The sequence below is a fragment of the Triturus cristatus genome, chromosome 7 (genome assembly GCF_964204655.1).
Source record: "Triturus cristatus chromosome 7, aTriCri1.1, whole genome shotgun sequence".
In the NCBI taxonomy this organism is placed as follows: domain Eukaryota; kingdom Metazoa; phylum Chordata; class Amphibia; order Caudata; family Salamandridae; genus Triturus; species Triturus cristatus.
The window spans coordinates 412,012,439-412,028,945 of record NC_140590.1 but is presented as its reverse complement, the minus strand read 5'-3'; the positions used below and the strand labels follow the sequence as shown (position 1 = coordinate 412,028,945).

The 16,507-nt window shown below is 49.6% G+C and overlaps 1 protein-coding gene and 1 long non-coding RNA gene across 3 annotated transcripts in view; one reads left to right on the top strand and one right to left on the bottom strand.

Moving 5' to 3' along the window:
- LOC146809822 (histo-blood group ABO system transferase 1-like) overlaps positions 1-16,507 on the top strand; it is a 557,769-nt gene that overhangs the window by 166,703 nt on the left and 374,559 nt on the right. The window lies entirely within an intron of this gene.
- LOC146809823 (uncharacterized) overlaps positions 1-16,507 on the bottom strand; it is a 77,135-nt gene that overhangs the window by 43,238 nt on the left and 17,390 nt on the right. The window lies entirely within an intron of this gene.

Sequence of the window (16,507 nt, the reverse complement as noted above, 5' to 3'; positions counted from 1 at the left end):
ACGACACTGGGCAGGCAGGAAGGGCAGTGGCAGCACAACAGACTATGGAGGGCAGTGGAAAGGGGGGCAGAGGCAATAAACCAACAATACAGGACTGGCAAGAGAGGCTGTGGCAATATAATAGACCATTGTGGGTAGAAGGAAGAGGCAGTGGTAGTACAACCATACATGCCAACAGACCCGTTTCAGCCAGGAAACGTCCAATGTTTTTAAGCTCAAATGGGCTTTATTTGATCTGTCTCCTGTCTACAATCTCCTCTTTTTCAATGTAGCTCAAAGGGGAAAATCAATACCCCAGTTTTTTTTTCAAAATCTCCCTCTTACCAAGTTCAAAATGTTCGCAAGTATAACAGACCGCATGGGGCAGGCAGGAGGAGCAGTTGCAGCACAACAGACCAGGGAGGGCAGAGGGGTGTGGCAGTAAAATGGACCATGGAGGACAGGAGGAAGGGGATAGGGGCATGGCATGTGGGCAGGCAGGGTGGAGGTGGCAGGGACAGGTTACAGTCATCTGACAATGCTAGGCAGGTGGGAGGGGAGGGGCAGCTCAACAGAACACTCAGAGTAGATAGGAGTGGCAGGTCCATGGAACATGGTGGGCAAAAAGAATGGAGCAGGGGCATGCACAAAGACATCGGAGAGCAGGGGGAAGGAGAATAGGGGCAGTAAGCTAAGCACAGAGGCTAAGCAGGAGGTCAATGATGGGCCATAGAATTGGACAATGGAGGGCAGGAGGAGTGGACTGGTACATCATGCTAAATGGAGGGCAGTGGCAGCACATCAGACTATGCATGGCAGGAGGGAGGAGGCTAGTCCATATATTCAGACAACAGAGGATAGGGAGGAGGTGGATGGGGCAGCAAGCTAACTGTTCAGAGAAGGTGGGTATTAGGAACGTTATTGTTTTTAAAATGTGTGTCTGTGCGAACTACTTAAAATATGAACAAGTATTCAGCATAATCTCACTTTTATTCAGGAAGAAGAGGACGTTTGTGACTGTGACATGCGCTCACTTGGCAGAAACACCCACTGACCCACCACCCCCATCGCAAGATGTAATACCCGTGAAAAGGGTAGGTGGACGCAGTGTTATATAGAACATAGTCCTGAGAGCACGATTGAAAATGAAAACTAGATATAGTATATGGTATAAACTATGCACCAAAAAGTGTGATATAAGATGAACCGGGGCGTGAAATATAATATGCAATACATTGTGCGCAATGACAGATTCATTGGAGAGCGCGAGATAACACAGGCACTAGCGCGTGCTATGTGATATGCGCCTTGGAGTGTAATATGCACAGGGCACTGTTGTGTAACCTAACTAGTCTCTAAAGTTGTAATATAAAATATGTGCTGGGGATTGTAACCATGCATATGCACTGTGACAAAGATATGGATCCCAGATTGTAATATGTATGGCATAGCGCTGTGAGAGGATGTGGTGTTACTTCCAGAGCTGCAGACTTTGCAATTGGGGAACCAGGTTGGAGTTTCTGCTTCAGCTCGACATTCTGTGATTCTGGTCAAATCACTTAATCTCCCCATGTCTACAACCAAAATGAATTTGTTCTTGTGTGATGTAACCAATGCTCATGTAAAGCACTCCAATACCTGACAAGTCTGCACTATATAAAACTGCAAACACACAAAAAATAAAAAGTGTTTTGCATACTTCTGTCATTGGGCTATATGTGGGCTACATCTGGGTGATATTTGTGCTACATTTGGGCTCCTTAGTCTCTGGTGACCATCTTGGGAGACTTATTTGTTATGAAGTTTCCTAATTTCCTCATTTACTGCAGTCTCCTCAGTAGAAAATACTTTGTTTTTTACTTTGCTTCCATCACACATTTGCCATAAATTTAGAATGTTAGCACTCTAGTTGCTCATTAGATCGCTGTAGTAAAGCTACTGCTCACCAGGGAAGTCTGCTGCTGGTATTGAAAGTGCATGTTTCAGTCTGCATATCAGAATTTTTTAATAAAATAGAAGAGGATTTGAGAAGTCACTCAAAATGTGCCCAAATCTTTCTTTCTGCAGCAGTAATCATACTTTCTATGGCAAAATGAACCCCCTCATTTCGTTCCTTTTTACATTAAATGTTTTAAGAGTTACCACTTTATTCCAATCAAGATGGCTTCAGGTGTGCAATACGTTTGTCATAAGTAGGACTGTTAGCGCTCTAGTTGTTCTTTAGAACACTCTGGGAAGCTGCAGTAGAACACAAAGCAATCAACTGACAGTCTCTGCCCTTGTTGGATGTACATGTTTTACCGAGAATGTCAGACTTCATTCTCACATGACTGAGAAAGATAATGTGAATTTACAGAAAATATGCTCTCAGTTTAGCTTATAGATCACCTTCCAAACCTCTGTGGGAAAAGCATGAGAAAATAGTTTTCTCTCAAACATGATTCATGATATCCCAGCAGAAGGCTTTTTCACATGGTAAAATCACCTTAGAACACACCACAATTCCTAAAATGAGTATGGTACCATCAACAAATGATTTATAATGTAACTAAAGTCTTAAAACCTTCTATTAACAGCAATGCTTTTTAATGAGGTGCTATCATGTATATTGGTCCCAAGATGGCTGCCAATACTTCTTTGGATGAAGTGCTGACAGTCAATCAGATCTCACGATGAGATGTGTGGTTAGGCTCCGCCCAGATATACATGTGATTTTACTTTTGATTTTCTCAGGAACTACTCAACGGATTTACACCATTTAACCAAAAGGCACGACTCTGAACCAAGGGCTACCTTTTTGCCAAATTTTGTGTAATTCCGTTCAGCAATTCGGGCTGTAGCTGCGATTAAATGTTCCTATGGAAAATTGCATGGGGAAAACACATTTTGGGACCCCCCTTTATTCTCGGCCCCCGCTTGACAAATCACCTCGAGACTCTAAGGATAGGAGCGGACCGGAGCGCCCCACCAGTTTTGAAAATTTTGCAAAGATGCGTCAACCGGTGCCAAAGTTATTCCAAATAGAATGTTGCGGATTTCCTATGGATAATAGGTCCTAACTATAACTACCTACTGGCGACTGCCAGTAGGTAATATATATATATATATATATATACAAATTCACAAGGACGTTTGTTTGGAAATGGAATTAAATCAATCAATCAATCATAGCATTTGTAAAGTGCACTATATACCCGTGAGGGTCTCAAGGCACTGGGGGGGGGAGCTGCTACTGCTCAAAAAGCCAGGTCTTGAGGAGTCTTCTGAAGGTCAGCAGGTCTTGGGTCTGCCGTAGGTGGATGGGGAGGCTGTTCCAGGTCTTGACAGCGATGTGGGAGAACGATCTGCCACCGGAGGTCGCTCTTTGGATGAGGGGAACTATGGCGAGGGCGAGGTCGGCGGAGCAAAGCTGGTAGGTGGGGGTGTAGAAGCTGAGTCGTCTGTTGAGGTACGCTGGTCCGGTGTTGTGGAGTGCCTTGTGTGCGTGGGTGAGGAGCTTGAACGTTAGCCTCTTTTTGACGGGGAGCCAATGCAGGTCTCTCAGGTGGGGTGTGATGTGGCTGCAGCGGGGGATGTCGAGGATCAGGCATGCAGAGGCGTTCTGAATGCGTTGAAGATGTCTCAGGAGTTTGGCCGAGGCTCCTGCATAGAGGGCGTTTCCGTAGTCCAACCTGCTGCTGACGAGGGCCTGGGTGACCGTTCTTCTCGTTTCGGTGGGGATCCACTTGTAGATCTTGCGGAGCATTCGGAGGGAGTTGAAGCAGGAGGAAGAGACGGCGCTGACCTTTTATGTCATGGAGAGGCTAGAGTCGAGGATGATCCCTAGGTTGCGTGCATGGTCGGTGGGTGTTGGAGCTGTTCCCAGTGCGGTCAGCCACCAGGAGTCATCCCAGGCCGAGGGGGTGGATCCGACGATTAGGACCTCTGTCTTGTCTGAGTTCAGCTTCAGACGGCTGTTCTTCATCCACTCGGCGACGGCTTTCATTCCTTCGTGGAGGTTGGTTTTGGCGGTGTGGGGGTCCTTGGTGAGGGAGAGGATCAGCTGGGAGTCATTGGCGTAAGAGATGATGTTGCGGTCGTGCAGTCGGGTGACGTGGGCGAGCTGTGCCCCCCCCTCCGTTATCCCCAGCATTAGGAGCTAAAGGGACTAACAGTCAATTATCTGAACACACTCTCGCTGGTCAAACACCAGCTCGAAATTTTTCATCTTTTAGATTCAGACAAAGCGGATATATTCTGCCTCATCGAAACTTGGCTTACTGAAGAATCTGCCCCTGACATCCTAGCAGTGGTGCCCAATAGTTACTATATTCTTCATGGTAATAGGTCTTCAGGAAAAGCAGGGGGAAGGGGTTGCAGCTATTATTCCTCAGAAATACAGTTCACTTCACTGGTAGTTACAGGTCAACCCTCAGTTGACAGCCTAGTCTTGAACTTTGAGTCTTCTCAGTCTCCGTGTATCTGTGCCCAACTTTATAGACCCCCCTTGTCATATGCCTACATTCCCCCAGCTACTGGGTGAAATTAACTCCCACCTAGTTATCAACCATGCTAGAATCCTCATAATTGGAGATTTCAATTATTGGCCTAACGATGTGTGATAGAGTGCTAGCTCTGTTCAATCAATCAATCAATCACGTGTTTGTTAAGCGCGAGTTTACACCTGTAAAAGGTGAGGTGTAGGTTCCAGTCCATCAAGGAGGGGGTCTGTCGAAGAGGAAAGTTTTGAGTTTTCTCGTGAAGATGGGGAGTGATGTTGTTTGTCTGAGGTGGAGCGGTAGGGCTTTCCAGACTCTGGCCGATAGGAAGGAAAAGGAGCGGCCTCCCGATCTGGTCTTTCTGTCATGGGGAACCACGGCGTAGGAGAGCTGGGCTGATTGTAGGGTTCTTTGGGGTGCATGGAAGTTGAGTCGGCTGTTCAGTATGCTGGTCCGGTGTTTTGGAGGGCTTTGTGTGCGTGGGTGAGGATCTTGAAGGTGATTCTAGTCTCGATGGGGAGCCAGTGGAGTGTGCGCAGGTGCTGGGAGATGTGGCAGTGTCTTGGCAGGTTGAGGGCCAGTCTTGCGGCAGTGTTCTGGATGTTTTGTAGCTTGCAGGTGAGATTTTTGTTTATTCCGGCATAAAGCGCGTTGCCGTAGTCGAGTCTGCTGGTGACGAGGGCGTGAGTGATGGTTTTTCTGTGCTCGAGGGGGATCCATTTGAAGGTCTTACATAGCAGGCGGAGGGTGTGGAAGCAGGAGGATGCAACAGAGTTGATCCGGCTGTCCATTTTAAGCTCGGAGTTCAAGTATGATACCCAGGTTTTGTGCGTGGTCCGTGGGGGTGGGTGGGCTTCCGAGGGCAGGGGGCCCCCAGGTGTCGTTCCAGGCATCGGGGTGTGGGCCCATGATGAGTACTTCGGTTTTGTCGGTGTTTAGTTGTAGACAGCTGCTTTTCATCCATCTGGTGACAGCTTCAATGACTTCTTGAAAGTTGTGTTTGGCTGCGTTGGGTTAGCTGGATAGGGAGAGAATGAGTTGGGTGTCGTCTGCGTATGAAACAATGTTGAGTCCATATGTTCTGACGATGGCGGGGGAGGGGAGCCATGTAGACGTTGAAGAGCGTTGGGCGGAGGGAGGACCTCTGGGGGACTCCGCAGGTGGTTGGTGTAGGGTCCGAGAGGAAAGGAGGGAGTGTGACCCATTGCGTTCTGCTGGAGAGGAAAGAGTGGATCCAGTCAAGGGCCTTGTCCCGATCCCTGCGTTCTGGAGTGTGCATCTTAGGGTATGGTGGGAGACTGTGTCGACGGCCGCCGAGAGGTCGAGGAGGATGAGGGCTACGGTTTCCCCTCTGTCCAGTAGGGAGTGGATTTCATCTGTTGCGGCGAGGAGGGTGGTTTCTGTGCTGTGGTTTTTTCTGAAGCCGGATTGGGACATGTCGAGGATGTTGTGCTCTTCGATGAAGGTGGCGAGTTGGCTGTTGATGGCTTTCTCGATGACTTTAGCTGGGAACGGGAGCAGGGAGATGGGTCTGTAGTTTTTGAGGTCGGTGGGGTCTGCTGAGGCCTTCTTCAGGAGGGGTTGATCTCAGCGTGCTTCCAGTCATCAGGGAAGGAGGCGTTCGTCAGGGAGTGGTTGATGGTGTAGCAGAGCATGGGTGCGATGGTGTCTGTGGCTCTGTTGAAGATGTGGTGGGGGCAGAGGTCCATGTGGGCCCCAGAGTGGATTGACTTCATCGTCTTCAGTGTGTCTTTGGTGGTGAGTGCTGTCCAGCTGTCTATCGTTGGCTTCAGGGTGTCGGGGGTGGCTGGTGATGGTTCAGTGTGTTGGTTGTCTTCGTTGAAGTTGTCGTAGATGTTCTTGATTATGTGGTGGAAGAAGGGGCTGAGTTTGTGGCATAGGCCTTGTGAGGGAGGGATGTCAGTAGACTCGCTGGTGGGTTGGGCGAACTCCTTGATGATGTTGAAGAGTTCTTTGCTGTTGTGTGCATGAGTGGAGATTCTGTCTTCAATCGCTTTTTTCCTCATTTTTCTGATGAGTTGGTGGTGGGCATTGGTGGCGGTTCTGAAGTTGTTGTGGGCTTCTGTGGGTTTGGAGTTCCTCCAGGCCTTCTCGAGGCGGCAGCAGATGCGCCTAGACTCTTGAAGTTCAGTGGGAAACCATCTAGCTTTCTTGGCATATGTGTTGTTGTTCTTCTTGAGGGGGGCTATGGTGTTGATGCTGTCGGTGATCCATCTGTGCAGAGTTCGGGCTGCGGTGTTGGGGTCATCATCTTGCGCGGTGGTTGGGGTAGAGTTGCCGAGTGGGGAGGTGAGCTGGTCGTCTGAGATTTTGGTCCAGTTTCTCTGTGGGAGAATGAGCTGGTGTCTGTGGATGGTGGGTGTTCTGAAGTTGAAGTGAATGCATCGATGGTCTGCCCACGGGAGTTCGGTGGTGTGGCTGAAAGTGATGGAGTTTCCTGTAGTGAAGAGGGGGTCGAGGGTGTGTGGGTTTGGTCACAATCTGGCCGAGTCCAATGTTGTGGAGGTTGTCCAGGAGGGATGTGGTGTTGGGGTCTAGTTGGTTGTCGAGGTGGAAGTTGAGGTCTCTCAGTAGTAGTGTAGTTGGTGGATGCAATGGCTTGCGGGCAGATGAAGTCCGTGATGGAGTTGATGAATGGTCCGTGAGGTCAGTAGATGAGGGTTCCCCAGAGGGTGGTGGTAGGGCTGGCCTGTATCTTGAAGTGAAGGTGTTCCATCAGGTCTGTGGGCTCGTCAGCTAGTTTGCTCAGGCAGAAGGTGGATTTGTGGACGATGGCGATTCCTCCTACCCTGCGGGTGGGGCGGTCCTTCCGGGAGATCTTGTATCGTTGTGGAATGGCGATGGTGATGTCCGGTCCCGAGGTGGTGTTGGTGCAGGTTTCTGTGAAGAATGCTACGTCTGGGGTGGTGCTGTCGAGGAGGTCCCAGCTTTCGGTGGCGTGTTTGTGGAGGGATCGGATGTTGAGGAGGATGCATTGCAGGGTCTTCATTTCGGTTGTGTTCTTGAGGTCGGGTTGTGCTGGGTCCGTGTTCCTGGCAGTGCTGTACATGTGCCGGCAGCGGTGACAGCTGAAGGGTCCGTGGGTGTCAGCTGGTGATGCTAGCTTGCAGTTGTTGTTGCGGCCTGGTTGAGTGCGTGAAGTGCTGCTGGGTCGTAGCTTTGGTGGTGCAGAGGTCCAGGGTTCCTGGCACTGGTTGCGGTCGGGTCACGCACAGACGGGCTTGCCTTTGTCGCGCCTTCTGCGCACCAGCAGCGCAGCCGCACAGCGGCAGCTATTAAGTAGGGGTTGGGGAAGGCTGGACAGCTGGCAGGTGGGAGCAGGGAGGGGAACTGGCTTGGGCCAGTCGCGCTGGGGGGTGGGGCCGTGGGGGCAGCAGCGACGGGGAAAAATGGGCGAAAAATGGGCGAAAAAAGTGCGAAAGAGAGGAATAATATTGAAATCAAAACAGAAAAGTGCAAGAAAAGTGGGGGAAAGAGATAGATGGAGAGTAAAAGGGAGAGATAAAATGAGGATGAAAAAACTAGTAAAACGGAGCAGGAGAGGAAAAGCGGAGTGAGAGAAGGAGACAGAGGTCCACTGGACTACCTGGGATAACATGCGGGTGGAGGAGGGCCTTGAACACCAACATTCAAGAATGCAGGGGCTCGGGGGAGGCCTCACTTAATGTTGGATCTGCGAGGGTGGGAGAACAATATAATTTCACTGACAATGAGCCAGTATTCTTGCTAGCTTGTCCCCACAGCGGCCGCCATTAAGTAGGGGTTGGGGAGGGCTGGAGAGATGGGAGATGGGAGGTGTGAGCGGGGAGGGGAACTGGCTTGGGCCGGTCGCGCTGGTCGTGCTGGGGGGGAGGGGCAATGGGGGCAGCAGCAGAGGGGTAAAACAGGCGAAAAAAGTGTGAAAGAGTTGAATAAAAGGGAAATAAAAACAGAAAAGTACAAGAAAAGTGGGGGAAAGAAATAGAAGGAGAGTAAAAGGGAGAGATATAATGAGGGTGAAAAAATGAGCAAAACGGTGCAGGAGAGGAAAAGCGAAGCAATAGAAGGAGAAAGAGGTCCACTGGACCACCAGGGATGAGGTGCAGGTATAACCTGCGGGTGGAGGAGGGCCTCGAACACCAACACTCGAGAGTGCAGAGGCTCAGGGGAGGCCTCACTTAATGGTGGAGCTGCGAGGGTTGGAGAATAATTTCACTGACAATGAGTCGGTGGTCTTGCTCTGTTGAACTGGCAGATCTACTCTCTGGAATGAATTGTACTCAGCATGTGAGTACCGCTACCCATATAAAAGGTCACATTCTTGACCAAGTTTGGACATCTAATCTGACCTCTAAGTTACTGATTTCCCCGTGCACTTGGTCAGACCACCATTTAATAACATTCACTCTCTCCAGTGTTCATTCAACCAAGCCCCAACGGACAGAGAACCGTATGGCTAGAAATTGGAGATGCGCCAATATAGGCGACTTTTGCTCGCTGCTAACTACCACGGCCCCGCTAGAACAGGAGTCACTTCACAATCAAGCAGAAAGTATCAAGATATGGCTTGAATCTGCTAGCGACAGGATCGCTCCTATTAAGAAAACGAAGATCATGAGATCTCATGATGCCCAATGTTGGTTTTCTGATGATTTAAAATTAAAGAAACTTGCCCTACATCAAGCAGTATATAACGGGAGATGCATTACTCCCCAGATAAGAAATATATATTCGTAACTCAGCTTAAAGAATATAAAAATGCCATTCTACAAACTAACTGAGAGAAAAAAAGCTGTGATGCACTCAAAAAGAATCAAGTTACAAACGATACACAAAACTCTGAATAGTAAATTGACTGATACAATCGTGTGTGCACCAGGTTAAGTGGCTCTGCGGACCACTGAATACAACAGTACAACTAAAACCCAGAAGTGTATCTGGGAATGCCCAGTGCACTACAAAAAACACTATCCAGTGTGAATCTATCACATTCATGAACATTAAATAACCATATACTTCACATGAAACACATTACAATATTGTGAGTCCAAAGATATTCGCTGAGTCAAACAGAATCCAATCGAAGTCATATGTTGATTGCACAACAATTCTTCTTTATTGTCGAAGAATATCAGTGTTCATAGTTGCTGTAGCATAAGACAGCGTTAGTAAATGATCAAAACAACCGTCTCAATGTATGAATTTCCCAATGCATTTCGGGCTGATAAAGCAAAGCCCTTCGTCAGGGGTATCTGTGAAACATAAACAATAACGGTCTGCATAATTGTCATTCCAACATACATATATACATTGATATTTACATTATGGCTCATGCGAGGACAGGGATAACGGAATGCCAAAAGTGCGTAATAATGGTAGAAAAAACAGGAAATGGAAAAAAAGAGAAAGAGTAAAGAATCAATGAATAAAAAAACTGACTGAAAAACAAAATCTAAAACAGTGATCAAAAACACCCGGAGTACTAGAGAGAGAACAGCCGTCAGCCTAAGCCGTAGCTGAAGATATCCAAAAGGTTTGAAACATAATATCATACCAGTGAACGGTCAGGATATCAATGTCGGGTGAAATGAATACCGGACAAACGTCTAACGGGTTGTGAAACCTGAACAATGAATAAAGACAAAAGTGAGCAGAAAAATAGTGTTTGCACAAAGATAACCATCACCACCTATCGTACTCGAGTCTTACCACGTAATGTAGTATTAAGCGCGACAGTGGCCCAAAGGAGAAGATGTCAGAAAGATTGCTGCAAAATATGAAAACCGCACCATGAAAGCGAGTAAGCTTTGAGCAATTAACTTAAAATAGTCAAAATACGCTACAAGAAAGCCGATAAACGCTTACCCGTGAAAATGAAACGAACGTCTCTAAGCACACAGCGTCGGCTCTCGCAAATGGGAGGGGAGTGCCTAGCATTATATGAAGCGTGCACGTCTAGGTAAGAGTCACCAGAGTGGAAAGAGGACTACGTAAAAAAGACACTGGCAGCCATGATAGAAAGAGCATCGTGCAATAGAATGTATGTGGAAAATAAAGAAAAGAAAATCAGTAAAAAGCAACCTACTATAATTCATAGGATAATCAAGACCATCTATATAAGAACAAAACAGTGTCATTGCAAAGCCTTATACAGATTCAACAGTACGAAAAATCAAAAAATAGAATATATATACAATGGTTGAAAATGGTTCAGAATAAAGTACCAGGCAGAGAGATTCTAAGTAAACACAGATGGTGACAATAATAGTGTACTTGGAATGCTATAAAAAACATGATAATTCAAATTTATCATTCAGCCCCAACGGGGAAAGTGTTTGCAAAAACCATATCCAATGAGACTCACGTTGTGATAACATTTTCGACATATTTCTTCCCGGGATAGCCTCAATGATTTCAAGAACCCCAAATTTAAGCTGGGCTATGGTGTGTTTAGCTGCTGCCCAATTTTGTGCGAGCGGAGAACTGATGGTCTTAGTTCGAATCCGACTCTTATGTTCGGTGATCCTGGTGCGGAGGACTCGTTCAGTTTTTCCAACATAGCTTAAATCGCAGGGACATTTGATGATGTAAACTACATGATGACTATTACAGTTCGCGTTGAAATGCAAATTGATCTTCTTCCCAGTGCGAGGATGAGGTAAACTCTTACCTACCATTACATTGTTACAGTGGGAACAATTCATGCATTTGGACATACCCTTATGAACCAAATTGGGTTTGTTACAAGACTTATTCAAAATTTCATTTAAGTTCAAAGATCTCTTGTAGGCGAACAGTGGAACATCAACAAATAAACCTTGAAAGTCAGGCTCACATTTAATTAAATCCCATCTCTGCAATATGCTTTTTTTCAACAAATGGGAATCGGTAGAGTATGTAGAGACAAAAACCTCTCTCTTTTTATCAGTGAGCGGTGTTTTCTTTTTAAGTAAGTCTTCACGATTGAGGGATGTGGCCCTTATCGCTGCCTGATCTACAATGTGTGAGGGATATCCTCTGTCTAAGAACTTGTTTTTGGAAGCTTCAATCGCCTGCATGCCAACCACTGGATCAGAAGTGATAAGTTTGACCCTGAGAAACTGTGAGTAAGGAAGGTGGCGTTTTAGAGGCCAGGGATGAAAACTTTGGAACAACAAAGAATTGTTACGGTCCGTGGATTTGGTGAAAACTGTGGTCTGAATGGAAGAACCGAACAGAGTGAGTTGTACATCCAGAAATGCTATGCTGGAGGGTTCAATCAAATGTGTGAATTGAATACGAGGATTAATGTGGTTAAGTGACAGAATCTCAGTTTCAAGGCTGCTGCGTGACCCATTCCAAATGATAAGTATATCGTCGATATATCGACGGTATACAATCAGACTTGAGGTCCATGCATTATCAGCTAAGATGTGTTCTGTTTCAAACTTGAACATAAAAATGTTCGCGTAACTGGGGGCCCCAGAAAAACTCATCGATGTGCCATTGGATTGAAGGAAAAAATGACCCTTCCACTGGAAATAGCTATGAAACAGACAAAAATTCAAAATTTCAACAAGAAATACTTTATTGGCTCTGACATCATCTTGACGCAGTAAAGCCCATTCGATGGCTTCAATGCCGTCCATGTGGGGGATGGATGTGTACAAGGAGACAACATCTATTGTACATAACCAAAGTTGTTCAGTCTCAGGAATGTGAGTGTCGTGAAGTATGGTCAATAAATGAGTCGTATCTTCAATCAATCAATCAAGGCATTTATACAGCGCACTACTCACCCGGAGGGTCTCAAGGCGCTTGGGGGGGGGTGGGGTGCCGCTACTGCTCGAACAGCCAGGTCTTGAGCTTCTTCCTGAAGGAGAGGTGGTCTTGGGTCAGACGAAGGTCGGTCGGGAGGGTGTTCCAGGTCTTGGCGGCCAGGTAGGAGAAGGACCTTCCTCCAGTTGTTGCTCTTCGGATGCGGGGGACGGCGGCGAGGGCGTGGTTGGTCGATCGGAGGTGGCGTTTGGGAGCGTAGAAGTTGAGGCGGTTGTTGAGGTAGCTCGGGCCTTGGTCGTGTAGGGCTTTGTGTGCGTGGGTGAGGAGACAGAAGGTGATTCTCTTGTTGACGGGGAGCCAGTGCAGGTCTCTCAGATGTACGGAGATGTGGCTGCGTCGGGGGATGTCGAGGATGAGTCTGGCTGAGGCGTTCTGGATCCGCTGGAGTCTCTTCTGGAGCTTGGCGGTGGTTCCAGCGTAGAGGGCGTTGCCGTAGTCCAGTCGGCTGGTGACGAGTGCCTGGGTGACCGTCTTCCTGGTCTCGGTGGGGATCCACCGGAAGATCTTCCGTAGCATGCGCAGGATGTTGAAACAGGACGCGGAGACGGCGTTGACTTGTCTGGTCATGGAGAGGGAGGAGTCCAGGATGAAGCCCAGGTTGCGTGCGTGGTCTGTCGGTTTCGGTGCGGTGCCCAGGGCGGGGGGCCACCAGGAGTCGTCCCAGGCGGAGGGCGAGGAGCCCAGGATGAGGACTTCCGTCTTGTCTGAGTTCAGTTTCAGGTGGCTGGTCGTCATCCACTCGGCTACGTCTTTCATCCCTTCGTGGAGGTTGGTTCTGGCGGCGGCGGGGTCGTTGGTCAGGGAGAGGATCAGCTGGGTGTCGTCGGCGTAGGAGATGATGTTGAGGTTGTGTTGGCGTGCGATGGCCGCAAGGGGGCTCATGTAGACGTTGAAGAGGGTGGGGCTGAGCGAGGAGCCCTGGGGGACGCCGCAGATGACTTCCGTGGCTGCAGATCTGAACGGTGGTAGGCGGACTCTCTGTGTCCTTCCATCGAGATGATCCACTCCAGTGCCTTCTCCTGGATTCCGATGTTGCTGAGGCGCTGCACTAGGGTGCGGTGGCAAACAGTGTTGAACGCTGCGGAGAGGTCTAGGAGGATGAGGGCCGCTGTTTCACCGTTGTCCAGCAGGGCTCGGATGTCATCGGTGGCAGCGATGAGGGCGGTCTCGGTGCTGTGGTTGGCTCGGAAGCCGGACTGTGAGGGGTCGAGGGATCCATTCGTCTCGAGGAAGGCGGCCAGCTGCTTGTTGACGGTCTTCTCGATGACTTTGGCTGGAAACGGGAGGAGCGAGATGGGGCGGTAATTCTTGAGTTCGGTGGGGTCCGCTGTCGGTTTCTTTAGTAGAGCGCTGAGTTCGGCGTGCTTCCAGCTCTCAGGGAAGGTGGCGGTGTCGAAGGAGGTGTTGATGATGTCCCGCAGGTGGGGTGCGATGACAGCGTCGGCCTTGTTGAAGACGTGGTGGGGGCAGGGGTCGGTCGGAGATCCGGAGTGGATAGAGTTCATCGTGCAGATGGTGTCTTCTGTGTTGATCTGGGTCCAGGCGCTGAGGGTGGTGGTGGGGGGCGTTGGTGCGGTCGTGGGGAGCGTTGTTTGTGGGCTGAAGCTGTTGTGTATGTCAGCGATCTTGTTGTGGAAGTAGGAGGCGAGGGAGTTGCAGAGGTCTTGTGACGGGGTGATGTCGTTGTTTCCGGCGTTGGGGTTGGAGAGCTCTTTCACGATGTTGAAGAGTTCCTTGCAGTTGTGCGCGTTGTTGTCCAGCCGGTCCTTGAATGCTGTTTTCTTGGTGGCGTGGATCAGTTGATGGTGCTTCCGGGTGGCGAGCTTGAGGGTGGTCATGTTGTCCGGTGTTGGCTCCCTTCTCCAGGCTTTCTCGAGGGCTCGGCAGTTCTTCTTGGAGCTCTTGAGTTCGTCGGTGAACCATGGGGCCTTCTTGCTGCCGGGTCTGCTAGACGGGGTCTTCAATGGGGCGAGGTCATCTGCGCAGTCGCTGATCCACTTCGTGAGGTTGTCGGCGGCCTGGCTGGGGTTCGCTGAGCTGGTGGGAGGGTGCTGGCTCAGGGAAGCGGCGAGCTGGTCTGCTGTGATCTTGTTCCAGTTTCTTCGGGCAGCCTGTTGCTGGTGGTGGTGGATCGTGGATCTTCTGAAGGTGAAGTGGACGCAGCTGTGGTCCGTCCAGTGGAGTCCGGTGGCGTGGCTGAAGCCGATGTCCTTGCTGGAAGAAAAGACAGCGTCGAGTGTGTGTCCGGCGAGGTGGGTGGGGGTGGTCACCAGCTGCTTGAGTCCGAGGTTGGCGAGGTTGTCGAGCAGGGTGGTGGTGTTGCGGTCGTTGTTGTTCTCCATGTGGAAGTTGATGTCCCCCAGGAGGATGTAGTCAGCGGAGGGGAGGGCGTGTGGGCTGATGAAGTCGGCGATGTCTTCGCTGAATTGTGTGCGTGGACCCGGGGGTCGGTAGATGAGGGTGCCTCTGAGGGTGGTCTTGGGGTCCGTGTGGATCTGGAAGTGCAGGTGTTCGGCGGTTGTCAGGGTGTCGTCGGTGTTGGTTGTGATGCGGATGGTGTCCCTGTAGATGATGGCGATCCCTCCTCCCGTCTGGTTGTCGCGGTCTCTTCGGGTGATCTTGTAGCCCTCTGGGATGGCGATGGCGATGTCGGGCGCTGAGGAGTCGTTCATCCAGGTTTCCGTGAGGAAGGCGACGTCAGGAGCTGTGGTGTCGAGGAGGTTCCAGAGCTCGATGGCGTGTCTGTGGACGGAGCGGGTGTTGAGTAGGATGCACTTGAGGTGGTTGCTGCTGGTGTTCGGCTTGGCGGGTGCTGGTGCGGGGCTGGTCCGGATGCAGGTGAACTTGCAGGCGCGGCAGCTGAAGGGTCCGTGGGTTCGTCTCGGGGTGGCTCGGTAGCATCCCGGGATTCGGCCGGTGTTGAGTGCGTTGAGGGTGGCGGCGTCGTACGTCTGGCGGGTGGGCTGGGGTCTGCGGGGGCCAGGGGTCCTGGCACTGGGCGCGGTCCAGGCGCGTCGGCGCTCAATCGGCGCTCCCGCTGCGCGCTCCCGCTGCGCGGTCGCTCCGGGGGCGTCATAAGTAAGGAGCCGGGAGGGAGGGTCAGCTGGGTGGCGGGAGCGGGGCGGCGAATGGGAGGACACGTGGGCGTGGCCGCCGGGGGCAGCGGCGGGAAAACGGATCAGCTGGGCAGCGGCGTGCGGGGCTGAATGCAGGCAGGCAGGAGGCAGCGGAGTCAGCAGGGCAGCGAGCAGGCAGAGGTGGCAGGAGGGAGAGGAGCGACGGAGCTCAGAAGCTGAGCGGTCTTGAACATATGAAGGACAGCTTTGGACTATGGGTTGAAGAAAAGTGTCAAGATAATGGCCAAGGGGGTCGAGGATAGAGCCACATCCCGAGACAATAGGCCTCAAGGAGGGGTCATTCAAATTTTTATGAATTTTTGGGAGCATATATAAACTCGGTCTTCGTGGAAATCGAGTGAATAAATACTCTCTGGTTTTAGTGGTTATCTATTGCATTTCAATGGCATGTGACAAAATAGAATCCAAAGTTCTGGAAAATTCATCCGTGGGATCTGTATCTAGTGGCAAGTACGTGGACCGATCTTGTAACATCTGATCAATCTTAAGCTCATATTTAATGCGATCCATGACCACTAGTGCACCACCTTTGTCGGCTTTGGTGAAATGTAAAGAGTCTTGAGATTGCAAAGATTTCAAGGCAAAACTCTCACTTTTTGATAAATTGGGAATACCCAAAGGCCCAGATGGAAACTTTGATATATCTTGTTTGACCAGAGTTTCAAATAAGTCAATAGCCTTATGTGTGATGGGAGATAAGAAGGTACTGCGTGGCTTGAACTCAAGGTATTCTACATCAGTATTTGAATGAGACTCAGTGTCAATGGTTGAGAAAAAGTATCTCAAACGTAATTTTCTGGTGAACTTGTATAGAGCAACCAAATCTTGTGTCACGTATGGAAACTGAAGCATGGTCCAGCACTCTCACGGACATCAATTTGAAATTAGATGTATACGCTAAAGAAATTCACGAGCGTAAAGTAAGGAAATTCCGTCGTGACTTCTTTGAAACTCTGGTCAAACAAGATATATCAAAGTTTCCATCTGGGCCTTTGGGTATTCCCAATTTATCAAAAAGTGAGAGTTTTGCATTGAAGCCATCGAATGGGCTTTACTGCGTCAAGATGATGTCAGAGCCAATAAAGTATTTCTTGT